A 14,995-nucleotide genomic window follows, 5' to 3' on the forward strand; every position below is an offset into this window, starting at 1 on the left:
AAAAATATAGAAATGTTCACTGTTAACACATGACACCTCTTCAGAAACTATATCTAATTAGTTTTTTATCATTTCTTTGTTCATAAATTAAGGTAATTATAAATATTTTTATCTTGTAATATGTTATAGGTTTCAGCTGTTTTTCTGACCATTTTCACATTAAATTAGTTGCCAAATCATTGATTTTTTATTACAAGTTCGGTACTGCTTCTAACTTCTTAATGTATCTTCAGTTTATACAAATATCAACAATTTTCACACCACTTGTTACATCAGTATGACAAACCCTAACACAATTACCATTGTACAAACATTACCTTATCCATGTATGCCTCCAAACTTCCCCTGATTTGCTTCACCTGTAATCTACTGTAGCTGAAAATAATACTTTCTCTCAATTCTGTATTTGAAAATATATTCCTTGAATTCTCAAAGACTTAACTTTTAGTTTCTCAGTAAATATCACTTTCTACCCAAAAATCATAATTGGAATATATTTCATATAGTAATCGTGTAGGTTTTGAAGGTGAATCAGTATTGAAGTAATTTATTTTTCCAGGTAATCCAAAGATCACAGATACAATATGACACTAAAATCTTGTCCTTAGGCTGCATGTAGGGCAGTGGCCTCCCTCTAGCAATACATGGTTCTGGGATCCCACCTCCCCACCTCAACTCACCTGCTGCCATCTGACAAGGAAGGAACCATTGATGGTGCAGTGGAAGAATGTATGATTAATGAGTACAAAATACGGAAAAAGAACATCCCTTTTATTTATAGTTTGGCAATGACCCATGTCATAAAGTGGCCCATCTTAACTACGTAGTGACTTCCAGATGTAACCAGACCTGAAGGGAAAGATTTCAGCATTCATTGACTTGTCTTGGGGGCACACATATCGGATTAACAAAGCAACCTGGTCATAGCCAGTCTTCAGCTCCCTAACAATGATGTTCAGTTTGATGCTTCACAATTTAACAGTGAAAAAGGAAAACTTGGAAGCTTTGGCTCTGTCGGTGGTAAAATTTGAGATAGAAATCAAGATCAACCATGATGAAAAAGAAAAACAGGGCCCACTACATGCCCCAGATCCGTTGCATCATTGCAACAAGACTGCTTCCAGTGTTGTTCTTGTGTTTCGTTACACAAAGCATCCTTCTAAGCCAGACTTGGGTCTCTGTGGATATCAGAAGGAAAGCTATGAGATTTCTTGGGGCCCAAATCTCACTTAGAATTTGCTTAGTGCTTCAGATGACCATACCATCTGCCTGTGGGACATCAGTGCAGTTACAAAAGAAGGAAAATTGGTGGACGCAAAGACCATCTTATAGAGTGTACAGCAGTAGTTGATGTTTCCTGGCATCTGCTTCATAAGACTCTGTATGGGTCAGTCGCTGATGATCAGAAGCTTATTAGGGATACTTGTTCAAACAATAATTCCAAACCAAGACATTTGGTTGACACGCTGCTGAAGTGAACTGCCTGTCTTTGCATCTCTATAGTGAGGTCCTGCTTGCCACCGGATCAGGTGACAAAACTGTGACCTCATGGGATAGATAAATCTGAAACTAATTCCTTTGAGTCACATAAGGTTGAAATATTCCAAGTTCAGTGGTCACCTCACAATGAGACTATTTTGGCTTCCAGAGATACTGAACGTAGACAGAATGTCTGGGATTTAAGTAAAATTGGAAAGGAAGAGTCCCCAGAAGATACAGAAAATGGCCCACCAGTGATGGACCACCACATTCATGGAAGTTACACTGCCAAGGTCCTGGAATGCCAATGAACCTTGTATTACTGTATAAGAATAAAATATCATGCAAGTTGGCAGATGACAGAGAACATTTATCATGTTGAAGACCCTGAAGGAAGTATGTATCCAGAAGGACAATGATCCTAGACGTGTCTGCACTTGTGATTTTAGACTTCTGTTGTTTTCTTCTGAACTCTGAGATTGATTTACCACTGGTTTTGAGATGCAGACTTTGTTCAGCTATCCCTCTATAGTATATAGTATGTACTATCAGTAACACTAGAAGCCGAAGCAGTAGGCACTTTGTAAACCTCAACCAGGGGTCTTAATTTAAGAAAGTCACAGACATATTTAAATTTTGTTCAGGAATTTCCTAATAAAAATACCCAGATCTAAAGTAGTTTCAGAAATGAGGCATGTTATATGTGATTATTGTCTTCTTAACCTATATCCCCAAGCTTTTCAGAAGCTAAGTATGGCTAGAGTAAATAAGGATTAGAGCTAAGTGAGGTGGGTTTCTGAGCCATGAAGTATAAATATTGCAAGATGTCACTTTTATTAAAAAATTAGGAATGTTCAAGTCACACAGATTCTTACTCTACAATCCTCATGCCTGACTTACCAGGATGCACTTTCCTATGTAGACCAGTCTTCTATTGGTTTCTTCAGTTAAAACTACATGTTACTCCTTCCCTGAATATTTTGCTTGTTAGTGTGTTTCTTGAACTCTTTTCCTATTTTTCCTTTACTTTCTGTGAAATTGAAATGGTATTTTGTGTGTGTGTGTGTGTGTGTGTGTGTGTGTGTGTGTATAAATGTGGGACGAGCAAGTTGTAAAGACATATGCTTTTACCTTGTAATTTTACCATGGGTGAGATGCCAACTTGAAAAGAGTGATTTGACAGTTTCTATTTGTTTTTAAAATTAAAATAATCCTTGATAAGGGTTGCTTCTGTTTCTTAAGGGTTAGTCCTTGACCACCATAGATTGATACCATCTCCAATTGGTTGACCCATCTCAGCATTAGGCCTGTTACTCTCCACAACTAACTATGTAGTACTTATAATGGAATAAATTGATTTTCCACAAATATGTCATTAAATTAATAAAAGTTCAAATGTTCCTCAGTATTTTCCAATTATAAATGCTAATTATAAGAATATGTAACCATTGTATATTTTTTCAAATAATAATTTACTTCTTCCATTTTGAATAAAGTATATAAATTCTCTCTTGAATGTTTTAAAGCAATTGTTTTAATATTGGTTCAGACATAGACAAATTTTTAGAAAAAGCAAAATATCAGTTTTCCTAGTGTTTCCATAAAAATTCATTAAATTTTTCCAACCTTTAGAAATCTAGTGTACTTAATTCTTTCCAACCATTTCTTTTTATGCAACTCTATTTCCTTCAAAGTAAAATATTGATAATGAAATAAATTGTAATAACTTTTCCAGTTTTCAGAAAACTTCAAGGAAGTTTTATGAAACTTCAAGGAAGAGAATATAATATTTGTACTCTTGTTATTAATAACACAAATAAGGTTTTATTACTTATAAAGCTTATGTTAACTGCTTCACAAAATTATTTAGTACTCATATTAATCTAATTCTAATAAAATAAATCTGTCCCATTTTTATAGGAACAAAAGACACAACTTCACAGCTTTCTTCTATTTCTCTTTCTTCCAAAAGATGAATGGTGAAAGAAAATGTGATATAGCTGGTCTTGGTGGTATACATCATTAATCCCAATACTCCTGAGGCAGAAGCAGGTGGATGTCTGTTAGAACAAGGTCAGCCTAGTCTACATACTGTCTTGCAATGCCCACAGAAGTCGGAAGAGGGAGTAAGTTTCCCTAGCACTGGAGTTACAGACAGTTGTTAACTACCACGTGGGTGCTTGAATAAACATGGGTCCTCTGCAAGAGCTGCCAGTGCTTTTAGCTGGAGATCCATCTCCCCAAATCCTCAGCCTGCTTTCTTAAACAACACAGGGCCACTTACCCAGAGGTAGCATTATCCTCAGTGGGCTGGGTCCTCCCACTTCCCACGAAAATCAAAAAAATATCCCACAGGTATGGGCACAAGCCAATCAATCAGGTGGAGGAAACTCCTTGATTGAGGTTCCCTCTAACATGGTGTGTCAAGTTGACACCTGAAGCTATCTAGCACAGTCAGGTATCTCTTTAATTATCTTACCAGTGCTGCTCATTTACATATTTTATGGTGATTAAAATATTCTCTTTCAACCCTGTGTGGTGGTGCACGCCTTTAGCTCCAATGCTCAGGAGGCAGAGTCATGCAGGTCTCTGTGAGTTTGTGGCCAGCCTGCTCTACAGAGTTAATTCCAGGCCAGCTGGGGCGACAGGAACACCCTGTCTCAAAAAAAGACAAAGGAAGGGAAAGAAAGGAAAAAAAGAAAGTGTTCTCTTTATACTTTGAAAATGTAATTCACATAAATAAGAATTTAATTATAATTGTATCAAATTTTAATTATTTTAGATTTAAATATACACATGTGGTTTATGATTACTAAATGATACAGTGAACATCATAGACTTTATCATTTTAAATAATCAGACAGAAGGTGGCACTTGTTTTCAGTGTTAATCTAGAAGTCACACTCAATATGTCCTCTCAATTTCCATTAAGAGAAATTAAGTTCTCATAACTTTATGAGTGCACGAATATAATGATTTACTTTTTTGTGATTTACTTTTTTAAAAGTAATTTTTATTGATTTTTTGTGTATTTCATACAGAACATCTCAAACAATCTTAATCATCCTTAGTGATTTACTTTTTACATATGCTTCTTAATTATAACTGCATATGCTGAAGGGGGAAATCTATTGAACAGTGTCATTCTCTATGATTGCTAACTAGACACGACATAGAATTATTAAGTATTAATGTGATAATAAAGAAAGTAAGGAATCAGAAGAGCAATGAAGCCATGGTGATACCAATAGTGATGACCATGGGATGTACTTATTTTTTGTTAAATAATTAAGTAAGAATGAATATATGAGAAGAGAGAAATGATAAAATACTCAAAAGAATAGAAAACATCTAGAGGTTTCTGGATCTCATTATGAATCCCCTAAGGCAAAATAATCCCATTTCTGTAATAATGTGCAAACAGATGGTTGAAGGCATACAACAGCACTAAATCCACTTAGTCATGAAGTTACAGGACTGACAAATGCTATACTTAAGGCAAAAGCACTCAGTCATATTGCTATCCCTATATATAAATAGTATGAAAGTAGATGTTTGTTTTAACAAAGGAAGAAAATATGGAATCAAGAACAGAACCAGGGAAGTTTAAGAGACTTATTTAAAGAATGAATCCTGAATGTTAAAATATTAGGATATTTATAGGTCATTCACTAACCAATTGAGCAGTTAGAAATAATATTCTCAACTTTCATCATGTCACTTTTATCCAATATAAAATTAAGTTTATTGATATGGTCATTAATTAGAGCCTTTCACTTACATAGCACAGAAAATTAGTGATGTTTAATTTATACTAAGCAATTTTTTAGCTCATGAAATTGTGCCGAAGCTAGTCTAAGACATTCAGCAGACTAAACTTTCACTACGGACGCTTTCTTTCTTGGCATTGAAAGTGCTGGGTAAAGATGGTTAAGGCTAGGTCACATGTGGCGATTTATTGAAACACATAACTCAATAATAAGCATATACAAGGAGAAAATACATAGCTGGAAACAAAGAGAAAAAGAAAACAAGACCTCCAAATGATGTATATTTCATTGAGTAAACTTAAAGCTTGTTTATAGTTGGAAAAGTCTGAAACCATTATCAATTTTGCTAGTTAGGTTTCATCATACAAATGTCTAAGTCATGTTCACAGATAATCGGTCTCTTAATCCATCAAATTAATTGACCCACAGTCTAATTTTCAGTTTCAGACAGGGACCCCCAAGTCCTTACAATATGATGTGATGCTCTTCACAGCAAGACTTGCTTCCTTCTCACAGGTAGTACCATGCCACGGTCCCAAACCACAAGTTCCTCCCATTTGAACACATGCCCTGGAGCCCCTGGCACACAAAAGGGAGCCTTTCTCTCCCCATAACCCACAAGGAGGCCAATTCTCTCAGCTGAAAACCTGTGCTAACTGCTTGTGTATCACACTGATTGCCATCACCCATCTCTCCGTGGCATTCCAACCTCAACATTTGAGGACCCACTAGCTCTACAGAGTGATTGTACTGCCCCTCTGGTCAGAACATGCACCTTACTCTAGCTACGAAAGTCCAACTTCTGGTACTACAATTACAATCGCCATTGATAGGCCCCAAGACTATACTTCAAACACCATGCAGCTTATCCAAAAGCTGCCAAATTGAGGTACTAGCAAACTGAGATCCAATTATCCACTCAATAAAGGTGGGGCAGATATCCACACCCAAAGACACAACCCATGACCCAACTTCACATGCCCAGGTTCAATCACACAAACCACATGAAAAACCAAGACAATTTGTCTACTCCAAAAAATCAGTACTGCTATTAAAATAATCCCCAAAGAAAGCAACTTAGAAGGCATACAAGAGGATGAACTCAAAAATAGCAATTATAAATTGCTTTAAGGAACTCTAAAAGAATATTAATAAATGGCAAAATGATGATCAAACAGCAGCAGCAGCAGCAGCAGCAATAACAACACCAACCACCAAAAAGCAACTGAATAAAATAATAAAGACTTTACAGGATATGGAGAAGTTCTCACTATTTTCTCTTTCAAAACATTCTTATTTTCAATATATCTCTTATGTGAAATACCTTAACTATCATAAGACAATATTGCCCTTGTGTGCTTAATTTAACTATATGCTGTATTAAAATATAAAAATAGTAGTTAATTTTTCAGCTTTAGATCTGTACTGGAGTTCTCAAAAGAAGAAATACAAAAGTCTAAGAAATATTTTAAGTATCATTTCACATCTTAATCAGGAAAATGTAATTTAAAACTACTTTGAGACTACCTTAACTCAGTCAGAATGAGTAAGATTAAGAAAATACACTAGTAAGGGGAATACTTATTCACTGTTGATTGGAGTAAAACTGCAGGAGATACTATGGAAGTGAATATGGAGGTTCATCAAAAACAGAGACATATATCTACCATCTTACCTAGCTACACCATTCTTGGGCATAAACCAAAGCATTTTATGTTTATATTTAAAATGTTTTATTGAATTTTTGTGTATTTCATACAGAAAACCATCTTTATACTGCCTTTCCCTTTGGCACCTTCCCACTGCACCTGACACACACTGGAGTTCATAATTCTGCCATTTGTGTTAAGGTCTGTCATGTAAAATTAGTGTCTCCAGATGTCCCTCAGTGCCAGTTCATCCACAGGGATCTAGTCAGCCTAACTAGAGTCCCTCTTTTTTTTTTTAAAAAAAATATTATTTTAATTTTATGTGTATGAGTATATTGTCTGCAACCTTGTCGTGCAAAGCCGTGGTAAGAAGAGGGCTTCGGATTACCCGGAACTGGAGTGAAGGATGATTCATAGTTGCCATGTGGGTGTTGGGAATCAAACCCTTGTCCTCTGCAAGAGCAGTCAGTACTCTTAACCACTGAACCATCTCTTGAGCCTCTAGAATCCCTCTCTTTAAGAAGATCAGCTCCTCCTCACCCAAGAGTAACCAGCTGCCAATAATTCTTCCAGTAAGTGTGGGTCCTAATGTTCATTTACGAAAGCACTTTATATTCTACTAGAGAAATCCTTGCACATTTAAGTTTATTGCTCCTCTATTCATAATTGCTAAGACATCAAAACAACCTAGATGTCCATTGACTGATACATGGCTAATAGGAATTAGAAACATATACGCAATGGAATTTTATTGACTGAAAAAGAAAAATGTAATTACAAAATTTGCAGGCAAATGAATGGAAGTGTAAACAATATATACTAAGCAAGGTATCCAAGCCTCATAAAGACAAACATTTCACATTCTCACATATATGTGGACCGTGGCTTCAATTCTTCATATTCTTGTGTTTATCATGGAGTGCCAGTAGAAGCCAGGAAACTAGAAAGGGGTCTTTTGGAGGGCAGAAAAGATTTTAAGGGAGGGAATGGGAATGATAGAACACAGGGTGTATGAAGAAGAAAATGGGAATAATGGGATTGAAAGGTTTAAATGGGGAGAGGGGCGGGAGTGTAGGGCAGACAGAGGACCCATGGGGGGAGGGATAACTAACACTAAAGATGTTTGAAAAAATATGGAATATTTTATAATAGTAACTTGTGAGATTGAGGCCAACCTGATATACATAGCAATTTCCAGACCAGCTGGGGCTACAGGGGGAATCTGTCTCAAAAAATAATAAATAAATAAAATAAATAAATAACTTTACCTAAGAGTCATGTGTATTCTGTCTCTCCCTTCTTTTTTAAAATTACTTAACAACCACATGATTAGAAGAATGATTTCATTACAGCATTAACATATTCAACAACAATTTCCCGAGCAAAGATGCATCACTTCCAGTATTGGCTGTAAATTTTTAGGTTCACAGTTGAATTAATACAGTTATAAAATATTGAACTCAGTATAAACTCTATAAGACATAAAATTGAATGAGGATTTAACCTTTAAAAAAGATCACCATTTCATTTTAAAATATACTGTCTCATACAGAAAAAATCATTTTTAATGTTACTAACACTTAGATGTTTGCACGTGCATTTCTAATCTCTACATATCTGATTACTACTAGTCATGGTCAGTTACTTTATGAGAGACACCTGAACATGAATATAAAATCACCAGGTAGATTTCAAAGGTAATGTGTTTCATCTATACTAATTAACATGGAGCAAATTTTTATGCTTCTTCCTCAAATATAACTCATTATTTCTATTTGTTCATTTTTTGTGTATTTCATAAACAATATCCCCCCAAACAATCTTATTCATCTATATACCCATATTCCAAATGGCACCCTCCCAGAGTTTTGCCCCTGCCCCCACTAGAACCCATATACTCTGTAATCCTTGTTACTGTCCACTGTGTTGTCAGTGCCACCAGACGTTCTCCAGTGCTTGTCCATCTGCTGAGTCTAGTCACCCTATTTAGAGTTTCTTATTTTAGGAAGGTCAGCTATTCCTCATCTAGCAGCAATCAGTTGAAAGTATTCCTTTAGATAATATTCGAGCCTGCTGTTCATTTTCCCAGTTCTCTGCTGGGTTACTGTCTGGGAGTCTCTTGGGCCACCCTGGCCAACAACTCAAAGGAAGTTGTTGTTTCTTATAATGTAGCTTTTAGCTATACACATGGACTCTTAAGAGTTATATATATCCCTTTAACCTTTGGTTATACTTTCCTTTTAGGTGGTTAAGAGCATACAGTTGACCCAGATAAAACAAATTATTTTTACTCTAAGGTTGTTTGAAGATCTGCTCCTCAGGGGGCATATGGGCTTGAGAGGAGCCCCTGGCTCCTTTCTTTTACCAGTTCCATCTATGTGAGGATGAGTCAAAGGTCTTACTTGACCATGGGTGGCTTCACTTGGAAGCATGGAGGAAATGTTTCTTCTGTGTTGACCCTCTTCCTTGTAGACTGGACACTGGTTCAAGCCCATCTGGTTGGGTCTCCATGGCCTCTTTGATCAAGAGGACAGGTGACACACCACTGTTACAGGATATTTTGAGAGATGCTCATAGTTCCCTGGAGCTTAGTTGACCTAGAAGAGCAAGGAGCAAAAACTATCCTTTATGTCCCTCTGACCAAATTACTATAGGCCTCAAAGCATGGCTGTTAGACATCCAAGAAGGTTAGTTCCACCAGTCGGGTACTTTTAATTACCATGTGCTATGTAGATAAAGCTTGCATAATGACCAAACATTCTCAGATTAACCTTGCCTAGATATGTATTATATTCCTTGAGCTGTTGTACATATAATTTGTCAGGAGGTTCTTCGATTAATATGGTTCCCTCTGATTTTTTAAAATTAGCTAGGCATTATTTATCTCTCTCATTGTCTAACTCTTCCACCATGGTTTAACCATTTAAAGTCCCCCATTTTTCCCATTTCTCCCTTAATAATACTGTTCTCCTATGGTCCCACCTCTCTTGAGCTCTTTCTTTCCCTTTATCCCAAAGTTCCTTGTATAACCCTCCCTCCCCCCTCCACTTAAAATAACCCATTTTTATCCATATCTTCCTTATTAATGCCTGCTTCTTACTGTTCTTCTCTTTCAGATCCTTTCTTTTCATTTACCTCCCTGGTTCCTTTCCATTATCCTGGTTTCTGTAGTTATGTCTGGATTCATACTCACTTATAAGGATTTGGTGCTAGGATCCACATATGAGGGAGAACATACGTCTTTTTTTTCTGAGTCTGTTTTAATTCATTTATTATAATAGTTTCTAATTCCATTCATATACCTGCAAATTTCATGATTTCTTCTTTCTTTTCTAATGAGTAAAACTCCATTGTATAAATGAACCACATTTTCATTATCCACTTGTCAGCTGAGGGACACTTGGGTTGCTTCCATCTCTTAGCTATTGTGAAAAGAACAGCAACAAACATGGATGTACAAGTGTCTCTGCAATACGATGACTTCTTTGGGTATATTCCAAGGGGTGGTATAACTGGGACAAATGGTAGGTTCATTTGTAGTTTTTTGAGAATTCTCTACACTGTGTCCCATAGAAGTTGAACAATTTTGCAACCACACTAGCAATGGATGAGCATTCCCCTTTCCCAACATCCACTACAACATTTGGTATCATTTTACTCTTAATGTTAGCCAGTCTGACTGGGGTATGATGAACTCTTAAAGTGGGTTAAATTTGCATTTCCCTAATTACTAATGATGTTGAACACCTATTAAGATGCTTCTTAGCCATCTTTATTTTTTCTTTTGAGAACTCTCTGTTCAGCTCCTTAGCCCATTTTTACTTGGGTTGCTTCCTTTCTTGATTCTTTGATTTTTGAGTTCGTTATATATTCTGGATGATAAACCTCTGTCAGATATGACACTGATGAAGATTTTCTTCCATTCTGTGGGTTTTCTTTTCATTTCCTTGGTTGTTTCTTTTGATGTACAGAAGCTTTTCAGTTTAATGAGGTCCCATTTGTTGCTTCTTGACCTTGTTTCTTGAGCAATTGATATCTGGTTTAGAAAATCCTTTCCTACACATATATCTTGTAGGTTATTGCCAATGTTTTCTTTTAACAGTTTCAGAGTTTCAGGTTTCACATTGAGGTCTGATCCATTTGGAGTTGACTTTTGTGCAAGGTGAAAGATAAGGGGTTAGTTTCATTCTTTTACAGGTTGAGATCCAGTTTTGCCAGCACCATTTGCTGAACATGCTGTATTTCCTCCAGTGCATGTTCTTGGCCCCTTTATCAAATATCAGGTGGCTGAAATTGCATGTACTCATATTTGGGTCTTCAATTCTGTTCCATTGAAATATGGGTCTATTTTTGTGCCAGTACCATGCTGTTTTTACGAGTATAGCTCTGTAATAGAGTGCAAATTCTGGTATAGTAATCCCCCAGCATTGCTCTTAGTGCTCAGGGGTGCTTTGGCTATCATAGTTCTTTTGTGCTTCCATATGAATCTTTGGATTTTTTCCCAACTCTTTTAAGAATGTCATGGGGATTTTGTTTGGCATTGCATTGAATCTATAAATGGCTTTTGGTTGGATGGTCACTTTCACAATATTGATTCTTCCAATCCATGAGCATGAGGGGTTTTTCCATCTTCTCATAGCTTCCTCAATATCTTTCTTTAAAAATTTAAATTTTTCATTGTAGAGGTCTTTAATATCTTTTGTCAGGTTTATACTGAGATGTTTTGTTTTATTTTACTTTTTCGCAGGTATTGTGAAGGGAAGTGTTTCCATGTACTCCTTCTCTGATTGCTTGTTATTGGTATATAGAAAGCCTACAGATTTTGTAGGTTAATTTTGTAACCTGCCACTTTACTGAACATGTTAGTAATTTCTAAGAGTTTTCTGGTGGAATGTTTGGCATCTCAGGTATAATATAACATTTGAAAAAAAGGGATAATTTGAACTCTTCTTTTCCAATTATTACTCATTTAAGTTCCTTCTCTTGTCTTATTGCTCCCAGAAGAGTTTCAAACACTATGTTAAAAAGGAGTGGAGGCAGTGGATAGCCTTGCCTGGTTCCTGATTTTAATGGAAATGTTTCCAGTTTTTCTCCATTTCGAATGATGTTGTTTGTGGGTTTGTTGTATATGGCTTTAATTATGTTGAGTTACGGTCCCTCCAGTCGAATTCCCTTTAGGACATTGAACAAAAATGTAAATTGAATTTTTCAAAGGCCTCTCTGCATCTATTGAGATGACCATGTGGTTCATGTCTTTGAGTCCATTTATATGATGTATGATGTTTATTGATTTACATATATTGAACCATTCCTGCATCTCTGGAATAAAGCTGATTTGATCATGGTGTATGATCTTTTTGCTGTGTGTCTGTATGTGGTTTGCAAATATTTTGATGAAAAATTTTGCATCTATGTTCATGAAGGATATGGGTCTATACTTTTCTTTATTGATTGTATCTTTACCTGGCTTTGGTATTAGAGTGATGCTGGCTTCATAGAAGGAATTTGGAAGTTCTCCCTCTATTTCTATCCTTTTGAATCAATTAAGTAGTATTGGATGTAGATCTTCATAAATGTCTGGTAGAATTCTGCTGTAAATCCATCTGGTCCTGGGCTTTTTTTAGTCAGGAGGTTCTGTATTACTGTTTCAATTTCCTTATGTGTTATGTATCTGTTTAAGCTGTTGATCTCTTCTTGGTTTAGTTTTGGTGGTTCCCATGCTTTTAGATACCCGTCCATTTCTTTAAGGTTTTCATATTTAGTAGGGTATAGGTTTTTAAATTATTCCTTTATAATGTTCTGGATCTTTTTGTTGTCTGTTGTGGTGTTTCCCCTTTCATCTCTGATTTTGGTGGTTTGGAGGTGCTCTTTCTTTTGGTTAACTGGGCTAGCATTCTGTCAATCTTGTTTATCTTTTCAAAGAAGCAGTTCTTGGATTTGCTGATTTTTTGCATTGTTTTCTTTGTTTCTATTTCATTAATTCCTGCTCTAATTTTTGATATTTCTTCTTGTACATTGGGTTTGGGTTTAATTTGCTGTTTCTTTTCAAGTATCTTGAGTTGCAATGTTAAGTCACTTACATGTGTTCTTTCTGATTTTTTAATGTACGCATTAGAGCTGTAAACTTCCCTCTAAGGACTGCTTTCAACGTGTCCCAGGGGTTTTCTTTTGTTTTATTGTCCTTTTCATTTAATTCCAGGAATACTTGTATTTCTTTATTAGTTTCTCCTTTGACCCATTCATCATTCAGGAGTGTGTTGTTTAATCTCCATGTGTTCATGTAGTTACTAGGGCTTCTTCCGGTGTTGATTTTAAGCTATATTGTGTTGTAGTCTGAGAGAATGCATGGAATTATTTCAATCATTTTGTGTTTGTTGAGGTTTGTTTTGAGCCCCAGTATATGGTAGATTTTGGAGAAAGTTCCATGGGGCACTGAATAGAAAGTTCCATGGTCCTTGAGGAAAATATTTGGTAGATGTTTGTTAGGCCCATTTGATGTATGGTATTGTTTATAATTTTTCTTTTGAGTTCCATGTCCTTTGTCATTTCTAGCAGGTTATAATTGTATTCCTCTAGAGGACTGATGGTACTTGCTGGGGATATTTCATTTTCATTTTCCATGTTATTTTTTTCTCTGTGACTTTGGGATTTATATTTTTCTTTTGTAGTTTCTGGTTCTTGTATGAGACTCAAGCTTTCCTTTGTTGAGTTTTGGTCTGCTTCTTTTTGTAAACTTTATGTTCCTTTGTGGTTTGCTTGTTGGGCATGAAAAGCTAGTTGGTCTAGGCTTCAGGTTCTCTCTTTTTATTTTATATTGGAGTGGCCAAATTTCTTTCCTCTTGCTGCTCAGGAGTTCCCACAGCATCCCAAGTCGGATGAGGATCAGATGCTCTCAGTTTTTCTCCTAAGTTCTGGATCCCTCCTGAAAAGATGTGGGCCTCGGGAGTTTGAAGGCTGGTCTGGCCTGGGAGCAGGGCCCAGGAAAGATGCTGGCCCACATGGATGCAAAGGGATGTGGGGGAGAGAAGAGGCCTGAGGGTACCTGGGGACTACAGAGAGGAATTGGGTTGGTCTGGATGCAAAAGATCAGGAAGTAGTGGAGAGTTTGGGCCAAGAGATAAGTCCAGATGTCTGGGGTGCCAAGACAAGAAATGTACTAGTCCTCCTGCGAAGAGGGGAGGTGGGGTAGGGAAGCTGGGAGGGTTAATGAGGCTAGGGGAGTCAAGGCACAGTGGGCACAGCAGCCAAACTTACCCAAGCAAGCTGCTGGCTCCCTTCTCTCCTTTCTTAGAAGAGAAAGAAATGATAATTGGTGAGATTAGCTCTATTCGGATTATTTCTCTATACTCCTGTAATCTTTAAAGTAACCATCACAGTCTGTAGACATTCTCTAAAATATAAATCTCCTTGAATCTGTAGTCCTAATGGGAGAGATAGAATTTCATCTCCCCTTTCAAAAATCCGCAGTGAAGAAAAACTATTAAAGGTAACATTGGATTTCTTCTATGATTCTATCCCTATTGTAGTCTTACATAGGTAACCATGTGTTTCTTAATCATAGCCCAAGCATCGAATGATTTCTATCACACATTTTAGTCTGACTAAATCTAGTCTGTTGAAGCATATAGATTCTCATTGGATCACAAGGCAATATTACTAGGCCCTCATATACAGAAAAAGCATACATAAATTCTGCATTTATACTTCCTCATATTTTATTCCACACACAGAATCTTCCCATCTACACTTAAATATAGAGCTTGTTCATAAATTTTGGGTTTATAGAACCCCATATCAAGTTATGATAATGGAAGACATACAATTTTAGCCAGACACAAAAGGTTATTATTTTCCTACATTTCAGCTAACAAAAGAGCGAAGTTTTCTGACTAACCTTGGAGGATCTTGTATAGTTGTTTCTTCTGTACTGAAATATTTTGTCTTGGAAGTAGGATTCAAATATATAGGAAACTCACAGAACTTAGAAGACTCATGAAGTCCCTCCTTAGGGACACATAAATCATCACCACAGAAGAGACTTCATTGAATCCTCATGCAAATTATGCATGATTGGAACGTTAATGATCATATATATAT

The 14,995-nt window shown here is 36.4% G+C and overlaps 1 pseudogene; it reads left to right on the plus strand.

Annotated features, from left to right (window-relative positions):
- The first annotated feature begins 695 nt into the window (after positions 1-695).
- LOC103725438 lies at positions 696-1,898 on the plus strand (annotated as a pseudogene).
- The last annotated feature ends 13,097 nt before the right edge of the window (positions 1,899-14,995 follow it).

The sequence above is a fragment of the Nannospalax galili genome, unplaced genomic scaffold (assembly GCF_000622305.1).
Source record: "Nannospalax galili isolate Female #2095 unplaced genomic scaffold, S.galili_v1.0 scaffold7, whole genome shotgun sequence".
Classification (NCBI taxonomy): Eukaryota; Metazoa; Chordata; class Mammalia; order Rodentia; family Spalacidae; genus Nannospalax; species Nannospalax galili.